Below are 11,416 nucleotides of genomic sequence, written 5' to 3'. Positions count from 1 at the left end.
GCCCAAAGCAAAGCACAATCCAACAGGGTGCCTACCTCCTGTAGGACTGAGCCCTTAAAGAAGATTTCCTGTTAATTTAATAGCCGCTAGACCAGGGCTTCTAACACGTGGGTTTCTTTTATTTTAGTCTGGTTTGAAATGTATATGAGCCACAACAGCATTCAAAGATTTCAGTGTTTCAACTGCTTCTGAGGCATATTAATCTCAAAAGAATGTTGGCCTCTGAAGTTTGTGCTTAGAAGAAGTCCCATGGAGGTCCAGGCAAAGACCAAGGGGCTTTGGCAGATCTGAAAGTATTATGGAGATTCATACCCACTGTTTGTGCTCTTGTCTTCCTAAAACTAGAGGCAGAGTATGGAGAGGAAAAAGAAACGAAAATACACAGAAGTCTCTCTGCTCACTACTTCTTCCTTTGTAGGCATCTTAAGGTCTCTATTCTTAGAAACTTATATTCATATTATAATCAAACAAAGTGAGGCCTGCTCCACATTCTGTTTATTTGTTGGGAACATAATTACTTAGAAGTCAATATGAAAACTGATACACATGATCAAAGTAGGATTGAATGAGAATTTCTGTTTATCTAAATTTACCAAAATTCAAAGATCTGGATGTGGGAAAAAGAGGAATCAACAGTCATCTGTAGTTCTAAATATGATTCACATTATTTAGGGAGTTGGAGACCCTATCTACACTGACCATTTAATGCAATTTGCTGCTAATTTCAGACTGTGGCATCCAGACAACAAACAATCACAACAGCATGTGAAAGAAAACCCTTAATATGCAACTGTGCTCTGTGATTTGTGTCATCTCCATCCAGGCCTCAAACTGGTTCCAGGATTTCCTATGTAATCATCTGCACAGTGAAAACACTTTCTTCAGTATTGGTTTGAAACCACATAAGTGATCAATGTAGATGGGGCCTTTTCATTTAATCTTAGCCCATGGATTTGTCCTGCATTGTGGTGAATCCATGGGCTCCTGGTGGGGGGCATGAAGAAACCATCACTCCATGCCCCACATAGCACACCTTAACATGCCCCCCATCCCATGGAGTGAAGCATCACTTCCCAGCTTCTCTTCATTGCTGGGAAGGCAACATGGGAAGGCTCCCAAGTTTCTGTCTTGGTGGTGTGCACTGCTTCCTCTCCTCTTTCAGTACAAAGCCCAGCCAAAAATTGATCTGCATCGCAGGAAGGGCTCTATGCTGAAACTGGGAGACGGGAGCCTAATACAATGGGCAAATGGGCCCATGTCTGCAAGTGACTAGTCTTAGTGCAGAGATGGAAAACATTCCTGAGAATGAAAGTGATGTAGAATGTTGGGTGGGCTGCCAAAACTCGCACTCTCATGGATAAGTATTTCCACATATGTTACACAAACAAGTGCACATCAACACACAAAACATTCTATTGCACATATGCCACAATCTACAATTGTCAAAAGTAGAACTGCTTCAAAAGTAGTCAGTCTTTCTCCTCTGCCCATGTTTTCCCCTTAGTCCTCAGCATATTGCAATTGCTTAAAACAGAGTTAAAGTACAAAAGTAGTTTGGACTCATTCTAGTTAGGTGTGGAGAGAAAAGTGGGTGAAATCTTGCCCATCCCAGAAAGCTTAGGCAAAAGTAAACTGCTACAACCTATCCTAGTTTATGTTCTTTTCCTCATTAATAACTTTTGCTGTCTTGGCTATACTCTGATGCTACTTGGCCATATGTATCCTGGTTTTCATCTGTGAAAGACCTGGCTCTTTACTAGAGCTTTTAATCTATGTTAATTTTATTAATATTTGTATGTATGTATTTTTATCCTTTACAATTTTATCTTGTAAATCGCCTAGAGCATCGTGGATGGAGGGCGATTAATAAGTAATTAAATGATGATGATGATGATGATGATGAAAAGTGTGAGGGTATAATATGCAGCATAAGCATATCTATCACATCTACACATTACATATTTGCACACATAATTAACATATTATACTCAAAACATTCTCCTAAATCCTAATACAAATTTCTGCCATGGTTGCAGAAAGACTTCCTTCCCCTGCAATTTTAAATAGAATTGTTAAGTTGGAAGTGGTGTCTGTCGCGACAATGTTGCTATAAATTGCTGAGGTGGGGAACAGACTTCAATTTTTCTCCCATCTCAGGATAGACAGCTCTATACAACACATAGACAGCTCTATACAAGAGGGTAACAGAAGGTCTTCCTGCATTGTAGATCATTGGGAGGGAAGACCAAAGACATGTTCTCTGAGAAGAGTATAATTGTTTTTTGTTCCAGGATGGATGTGGGGACAATTGTGTTTGTGGGAAGAGGAAAAGATAGGGGTGTCACAAGTATATTGTTACTCAGCTCAGCTTTAGTGGGAAATGCTTGTATTCACATATGCTGTGGTGTCTGCTTGTTACTTATGCTCTCTACCCCAGCCTTCTGCACCGTACCATACTGTCCCAAGGCTAAGCCATAGGAGCAGCTTTTGATGAAGGGATGAGATGCTTAAAAGGATTGAGGGCAGGTTCACCTCAGATCAGATCCTTTTTCTTTCTCATGTTGGATAAAACTATATTTTCCTGTTTCAATGTCAGCCTGCTCATTTTTTGTAGCAGCTCAAATTGGTGAAGAGATGCAATATATTGCAGTGCCATAGTTAAGTGGCAAAGTAGTTTTCTGTGCAGAAATACTGGATTTTTAAAAAATGTTTTCAGCAGAGACCATCATTTGGAATACATCCATTTGGAAGTTACTAGAGATCACTGGTAGTGGGCAATGAATCCATTCGGGATGTTAGTCCAAACTGTCAATGCGCTATCTAAGGTGCGGAAACCATTCTCCAAATAGATCCAATACCTCTGATAGTTCTTTTAATGTTAAAACTAAAACCTGAAGGTAATTCACCACTCTATTGACATGGAAGCCTCTAGCCCCCACTGTCTTTGGATTGCAATTCTAACAATTGCCTAGCAAGTATTGATGAATACTAAACTGGCTGAAGGCTTCTAGGAGATGCTGTCTATAAGACTGAGGCAGTGAGAGAACTTAATCAAGCTCTTTCCACAAGCACAATTGTCCTCACATCCATCTTTTTTGTCTCCTGGAACAAAAAAACAGTTATACTCTTCTCAGAGAACATGTGAGAGGTCTTTGGTCTTCCCTCCCAATGATCTACAATGCAGGAAGACTACAGTAACCTATGTAATATACACATGTGGTAACCTATGGATGCAAGAACTGGACCATAAGGAAGGCCGAGTGAAGGAAGATAGACACTTTTGAACTGTGGTATGGAAGGAAAATTCTGAAAGTGCCTTGGACCACAAGAAGATCCAACCAGTCCATACTCCAGGAAATAATGCCCGACTGCTCACTGGAGGGGATATTAGAGGCAAAGATGAAGTACTTTGGCCACATAATGAAAAGACAGGAAAGCTTGGAGAAGATAATGATGCTGGGAGAAATGGAAGGAAAAGGGAAGAGGGGCCGACCAAGGGCAAGCTGTATGGATGGTATCCTTGAAGGGACTGGCTTGACCTTGAAGGAGCTGGGGGTGGCAATGGCCAACTGGGAGCTCTGGTGTGGGCTGGTCCATGAGGTCACAAAGAGTCAGAAGTTACTGGATGAATAAACAACAACAACAACAACACAATGTGGCAAGCTTCAGTAAAGCAACCTAAATAGCACATAATGAATTTTACTTCAGTGCTGGAAGCAGGGCAGGAACTCAGTAAGATTTCTTTCCATAAATAACAGAGTGCTGTTTGAACTAATGCAGATCTCTTGATAAAAATCACATGCTAGCTTAAGCCATTAATTTCTCCTGTGTGCCTCTATCTTTTGCTCCTCCCTTGGCAGGCCTGCTACCATCGGTATTAATTAAGTTTAAGTAGGATTTCTGAGACCAGATCATCATTAAGTCTGTGCCCCCTAATTTGGAGCTGCAATAAACCATTTCTCCATTTAGTCTGGTCCTTTCATGCCATATTTCATACACTAGTTGTCTCTTAATTAAATCCAGGATGGCCCACCAACACAGACTATTAAAATAACTATACTTTGCACTTGACATATTTATGAGACAGCTTCATAAGAATATAGACTGATACTTGAACTTCTCTCCCTGAGAAATGCTAATAAGATTATGATGAAGGTAAGATTAGAACATTTGTCTCTTCCCCTTGCTTTTCTTCTTTAGAGATTCATTTTCTTTTTTTGCAACTATAATTCTATTCTTCTGTTTCAGACATCTTTATGGTTGCTTTGTATACCAAGGGCTCTTCAACTGTAAAGCAGAAAACAAGCAAACTGTTAATTTATCTCATGCAAGGGAAATAAAACATTTGAGATGCAGCCTTTGCTAGAAATACAAATGTTTGCAGACATTTTGTAATATGTTCATGGAGACTGACATTTCCAAAGTATTGGAAGCTGTATATTAAAAAATAAACATGCTACTTCAGGGAACAGGGATGAGAGATACAATATTAACAATTACTAGAGGGCAGATATTGTGTCTTTTTAACAGGAAGGCAATAACTGAGTCCAGCAGAGGAAAGACCAAAGAGACTCCAAGAGCAAAATAGTGTATTTTCTAAATTCTTTATTTAATAAGTTGTGAATTCATCTCCCCCCTCTCCCTCCCTCCCTCTCTCTCTCTCTCTCTCTCTCTCTCTCTCTCTCTCTTCCTCCCTCCCTCCCTCCCTCCCTCCCTCCCTCCCTCCTTCCTTCCTTCCTTCCTTCCTTCCTTCCTTCCTTCCTTCTTCTGTAGTTCTAAAAAATATAACTGAATAATCTCATACTTAATTGCTTACAGTAACATGGTGGTAGGGCTGGTTCAAGGTATTATTCTGCCAGAGGCAGAACAGCAAACTGTACACTCCCTGCTCCAAGTCAAAGAACATAGCATCCAAAGGCAGCCAAATTATTTTGGCACATGAGGTTTCCCTTTTATGATATTTGAAAATCAGTGCCTGAGGCAAAGACCTCATTTTCCCTGGTAGTGATGATAGGTCTACATCCTTGCAGGTTTAAAACTTTTATCGCACACATGATGACAAATACTGTACTATCATGATACAGTTTATTGCACAACACACAGGAGTAAACAGTATGTAGTAGGATTTACGCCCAGGTAAGCATGCATAGATCTATAGTGTAAATATACTCCTTAATGCTCCCATGGTTCTACAAACACATGCACACATTTATAGATGACTAGCTGTGCCCGGCCACGCGTTGCTGTGGCAAAGTCTGGTGGTATGGGAAATAAAGTATTGAGGAATTGGTGGTAGTTAAGGTAAAGGGTAAAGGTTTTCCCCAGACATTAAGTCCAGTCGTGTCTTATTCTGGAGGTTGGTGCTCATCTCCATTTCTAAGCCGAAGAGCCGGCGTTGTCCGTAGACTCCTCCAAAGTCATGTGGGATGACTGCATGGAGCGGCGTTACCTTCCCGCCGGAGCAGTACCTATTGATGCACTCACATTTGCATGTTTTTGAACTTCTGGGTTGGCAGAAGCTGGGGCTAACAGTGGGGGCTCTCTCCGCTCCCCCAATTCAAACCTGTGGCCTTTCGGTCCAGAAGTTCAGCAGCTCAGCGCTTTAACACGCTGCGCCATCAGGGGATATTATTTCCTAAAGGTTGTGAATATACAATATTTCTGATTGGTTTTTTTTGTTTGTTGGAGGCAAGTATGAATGCTGCAATTAGGAAAAATGATTAGGATGTAATGGCCTTGCAGCTTTAAAGCCTGGCTGTTTCCTCCCTGAGTGAATTTTTTGTTGGGAGGTATTAGCTGGCCCTGATTGTTTCCTGTCTGGAATTCCCTTGTTTTCAGAGTGGTGTTGTTTGCGATATTTTATGTGCTTCTACTGTCTGTGGCCCTGAGAAAACAGAGGATTTTCCAGACTTTGATGATAGGAATACTTTGTTGGGAGGTGTTAGCTGGCCCTGATTGTTTCCTGTGTGGAATTCCCCTGTTTATTTACTGTCCTGGTTTTAGAGATTATATTGTTCTGCATTATTCTATCCCAGTAATTATTTCATATTAAAGAAGAATCTCACTTATCCAACATTCGCTTATACAATGTTCTGGATTATCCAACGCAGTCTGCCTTTTCATAATCAATGTTTTTGTAGTCAGTGTTTTAAATTCATTGTGATATTTTAGTGGTAAATTTGTAAATACAGTACAGTAGTGTCTCACTTATCCAACATAAACGGGCCGGCAGAACGTTGGATAAGCGAATATGTTGGATAATGAGGAATTAAGGATAACCCTATTAAACATCAAATTAAGTTATGATTTTACAAATTAAGCACCAAAACATCATGTTAGACAACAAATTTGTCAGAAAAAGTAGTTCAGTACACAGTAATGCTTATAGTAATTACTGTATTTATGAATTTAGCACCAAAATATCATGATATATTGAAAGCATTGACTACAAAAATGCGTTGGATAATCCAGAACGTTGGATAAGTGAGACTCTACTGTAAATACTACATAGCATTACTGCGCATAGAACAACTTTTTCTGTCAAATTTGTTGTATAATATGATATTTTGGTGCTTAATTTGTATAACGATTACCTAATTTGATGTTTAATTGGCTTTTCCTGAATCCCTTCTTATTATCCAACATATTCACTTATCCTGCCGGCCTGTTTACGTTGGATAAGTGAGACTCTACTGTATATTTCTAATCTTATATTATCTGTTCAGAACTGGATTATATGAGGCTCCTTCTTCACAGCTGTATAAAATGCACACTGAAGTGGATCATATGGTAGTGTGGAGTCAAGATAATCCAGTGCAAAACAGATAATATAAGATTATAAATGGGTTATATAGCTGTGTGGAAGGGCCTTGAGTCTACACTGCCATATAATCCAGTGCAAATTAGATAATCTGTGGAAGAAGTCTAAGTGAGGCCTAAATCTGCCTGTCCCCTAACTGAAACCTGGCTGTCCCATGGTTGCTAGGCAACCAAGTGGGCAGAGATTAGCCCTCTAAACTGGCAGCAATTGGATAAAAAAAAGTATTGCTCTCCCTCTAATTAGGACTTTATTTTTCTTTTCTTTTTGTTGTATCAACCTTGAGGCGTGGATGATGGGTTGTGTTGTCAAATTTTGAGGTTGGGGGGCCTGTACTTTTGTTGTTTTGTGAATTGCCGTGATGCTATCACTCTTTTATATATATAGATGTTTATTGGCCACTGAACTTGCTTGGTTTTAATAAGCCAAAATATAAGCAGGCCTATTGCCAACCCAAGCTGCTCCTATGTCCCTCCATTTTGACCCTTTGAGAAAAGATCTAAATGTCTGTAGTTTCCTGTTTTTTGCTGAACTGTAAGGTATTTGGCTGTAAGTATTCTTAAACATAAAAATACTCCAAAGCATAATCATGCAGGACCTGAAACATAGGCTTAGGTTCGTCACAATGACTCCCTTGAATATAATGTGAAACGGTAGGACTGCCACCCTGTATTATTATTATTATTATTATTATTATTATTATTATTATTATTATAACTTGCCACCATCTCCCAAATGGGACTCGGAGGGGCTTATACATGGGGCCAATGCCCCTAGATACTAATACAAATGATCCATCAAAATAAAACATAGATAAAAAAACAATAAAAGTAACAAAATAGTTAAAAACAGTTTCACTAAAACATAAGAATATCAAATAGTCAATGCAAATAGACAATAGTCAAATAGACAATGCAGAGAAATTGCCATAGTTCAATGGGTGTGGTCAGGGTATACAAGGACAGGGCAAAGGCATGGGATAGTACAAGCAGCATAGATAGGGCCGGGTATAGGATAAAGTGAGATAGTAGCATAATCTTCTGGAACATAGGGACTGGGCAAATGTGACAAGGGACTAGGTGTTGTTAAAAGCAAGCTGAAACAACCAGGTTTTCAAATCCTTGTGAAAGGTGGCCAATGTTGTGGCTTGTCTGATTTCCCAAGGGAGAGCGTTCCAAAGCCGGGGGGGGGGGGGGGCACTTATTTTACCCATTTTTGTCCTATGTTATTACAACAGATGAGAAAAGGTGGAAGATAATTAAGTGAATAGTTGCTTAAGAGTAATCTTGTTATTCAGGCTTAGGCTTATTCTGTTATTCAGGAATTGACAGCTAAAACAATCCTGAGGGATACCCATCCAACTTCTTCTTAAAGATCTTAAAGATGGACAATCCACTGCATTCTGCACCAGTTCTTGTTACCAAGAAGTTCTTTTAATGTTTAGGTTGAATCTCTTTTGGTGTAACTTGTACCCATTAGTTCATGTTCTTGTCTCTGGAACAGTAGAAAACTTGCTTGCTTACCTGATATCCTACCTGATATCCATTTGGATACTTAGAGATGGCTACCATACCACATCTCAGTCTTCTCTTCTTCCTTCTAAATATACCCAGCTTATTTAGTCTTCCTGCTTAGGGTTTTGTTTCAAGACCTTGTACCATTTTGGCGAGCCTTCTCTGTACACTTTCTACCTTGTTGATCTCTTTCTTGAATTCAGGTGCCCAAAACTGTACATAGTGTTTCAGGTGAGCTCTGAGCAAAGCAAAATAGAGTGTTACTATTATTTCTATTGATCTGGATGCTAAATTCATTCTGTGCATCCCTGAATGCATAGACAAACATTTATGCACCACCCACAAATGCACAACTGTATGTGTAATGGTTAAACTTCACTTATACAATTGTGACTGGAATATGGTTACTACCCAATGGCCCAAAATATATACCATGTATAAAATGTCATGAAGGTTCCATGCAATGATAATATAGAGTTAAATCAAACGTTGTGGTTCAAATAGCACTTCCTACCTCTTTCCTCTTTGGGGTCTTCCTAAGGCTTCCAAAACGGTTTTTCCACAACATAGAGGGGGCTGCAGTGGGATAAGAAATTGTCTTCCCTCTTAGTCACACTGGATTTTACCAAGACATATCTACCAATGCATTCTACCGAACAATAACATTGTATTAACATATCCTCTTATTTTATCTATTTGTTGCATTTCTCTTGGGTTCAACCATTATATTATCTCCTATTTTTTCAGACATTATTTCTAATGGTAGAAATGTTAATACTGTTTGACCTTTGAGTTTACATACACACAAACACACACTTGAATACGAATCTATGAACTTTCTTTCCCTCCAAAGTAAACCAACAACTCTTCAGGCAGCCTCTTTAAATGCATCAGATCTCATAAAATCAGCCACACGTACTCCTGACACGAGTAGTAATTACAATAACTTGTTTCAAAAAACTGGGCCATACATGAATACTTATTGGCAATTATTTCTAAATTTTTCAAACTCAAGATAGCATAATTTGATTCACACACAATGCTCTTGTAACTGTGGCTCATATTGGGTTTCATATGCAGCTTAAGACAGTTAATTGCCATTTGGAGCCTGGCAGCAGAATAGAGTTCGCAATATGTCGCACTCAGAAATGTCTGAGAAATGCTTTTCTTAGTCTAATCAACTGTGAATAATGTAGATTCTGGAGTCTCTCTTTTCAGTCAAAGTGAATATGAATTCTTTTTCCCAACCCCTATAAAGCCTAATCACTTTGCTATTAGTCTAGCTCAAAAAATCTGCATTGAGCAAAAGCATGTATTTTTGCCAGAAGAGAAGTTCAATGAAAAAGATAAGGCAGTAACATTTCCATCAGACCATTTGTTGTGTTTATAATGTTGGTTTTCTACAGTTTTACAGATTCTCTTTTAACTGACACAAAGCTATTTGTGTAAAAGTAATAAATTTGGAAGTAATCCATTGTTTCTGTAGGATACAATGTGTGTGTGTCTTGAATACGACAGACTTACCTCTCTGCTGGCATTGGAGAAGCTTGGCCTTTGAAGGGTCTCCTCAGGCAGTGATAGAAAGCAGTGATTCAGCGATGTAAATCTTCGGAAATCCAATTCTTATAGGAAATGCTTAATCATATTGCCCTTTTGTTCGCTGCTATGTGAAAGCATATCCATCTGTCAGGACTTCGTAAGAAACACAGGTGTCTTTTTTCCTGTGCAGAAATGTTCTCATTTTGTGCATGGCACTTGTTTTCTATACAGAAAAGGCTGTTTTCTGCACACAAAAATAACACTATTTTTTTTTGCACAGAATAAATCCTGAGTTGCAAATATTCTTGCTAACCCAGTATTTTTTTCAGGAGACTTAGGAAACCAATTTTCCACCCATCATTCAAACATTTTCAAATATTCTTTCAACTACTATTATGCTCCCAACACTGCTCTGCTCGTTCAGGTCTACTGCTATTCTGCTACTCTGCTCATTCAGGTCTACTCAATTAACTCAGTAGGAAAGAGGAGAGAAGAGGGATGTCAATTTGCCCTTCCTAAACTGATCTGAGATCTAGAGTGTTGTGTGGTTTCTGGGCTGTATGGGCGTGTTCTAGCAGCATTTACTCCTGATGTTTTGCCTGCATCTGTGGCTGGCATCTTCAGAGGATCATCGGGAGAAAATGCTAGCCACAGATGCAGGCGAAACATCAGGAGAAAATTCTGCTAGAACATGAGCATACAGCCCAGAAACCAACCACACAACACCTTAGTGATCCATTCATTCATTTGTATCTCTTTGCAGCTAACATTTTAGTAGTCCATAGAACTATTTTCCATACCACATTTCAGGTTAGTTGATATTTTCCTATCCACTTTTTTGCTACTATAAATTCTAGCCTTTCTCTGCTTAATATGGTAATTTTCTTAATTCTTCTTCATTAATAACTTTTGCCCTTTTTTTGCCTAGCCTCACTCTTTTGACTCCACACTGCTGGGACTCCACAACATGTGTCCTGATTTTTATCAGCAAAACGTTGGAGACTATGCATATTTTGAGATCTGTTGCATTTCTCTTTAAAATCATTGTTTCAAAAGTAATAACAGCATGTAAATTAGCATATGCAAATTTTTATTGAAATATGTGTTCTTTTGTCATTTCTTGGGGTGGTATCTTCCCTCTTTTTAAGTGGCCAACTTGGGAAATTTGCACAGAAAACAATAAACAATTGTAACATGGAAAGGTTACTTTTTCTGCAAAAAGTCCAAAAAGCTTCTCAGCCTGAATGGTTACTGGCCATGATGTATGTGTATTCTGGGAATTGTAGTCCAATACAATTGTAGTTTTCCCAGGCTATTAAAAGATGCCATGATGGCAATGTACTGTCAGTTTTCTAATCACAGAAAGAGCAAGACTGACCAAAAAGGATTCCTGATGCTTGGTACTGTGAAAAGTACAGAGGTTATGCAGACAGAAGCTGTGGAAACATAGGAGGCCCTGTTTGAAGAATAATAAGGAGAGACATATTGGCTTGCTTGTAGTTGGGCTGTTTGAAGAAGGTCTGAGCCTGCAAGGCATTCACTAGAG

General features: G+C 39.0%; 1 long non-coding RNA gene across 1 annotated transcript; it reads right to left on the bottom strand.

Annotated features, from left to right (window-relative positions):
- Positions 1-478: 478 nt before the first annotated feature.
- Positions 479-10,423, bottom strand: LOC134298309 (uncharacterized). Its single transcript, XR_010005322.1, has 4 exons — positions 9,856-10,423; positions 8,846-8,907; positions 8,353-8,569; positions 479-4,287 (listed from the first exon to the last, which is right to left on the bottom strand). It is a non-coding gene; the product is annotated as an uncharacterized LOC134298309 (long non-coding RNA).
- Positions 10,424-11,416: the final 993 nt, after the last annotated feature.

This window comes from Anolis carolinensis, chromosome 4, assembly GCF_035594765.1.
Source record: "Anolis carolinensis isolate JA03-04 chromosome 4, rAnoCar3.1.pri, whole genome shotgun sequence".
NCBI lineage: Eukaryota > Metazoa > Chordata > Lepidosauria > Squamata > Dactyloidae > Anolis > Anolis carolinensis.
This window is presented reverse-complemented; position numbering and strand designations above follow the sequence as displayed.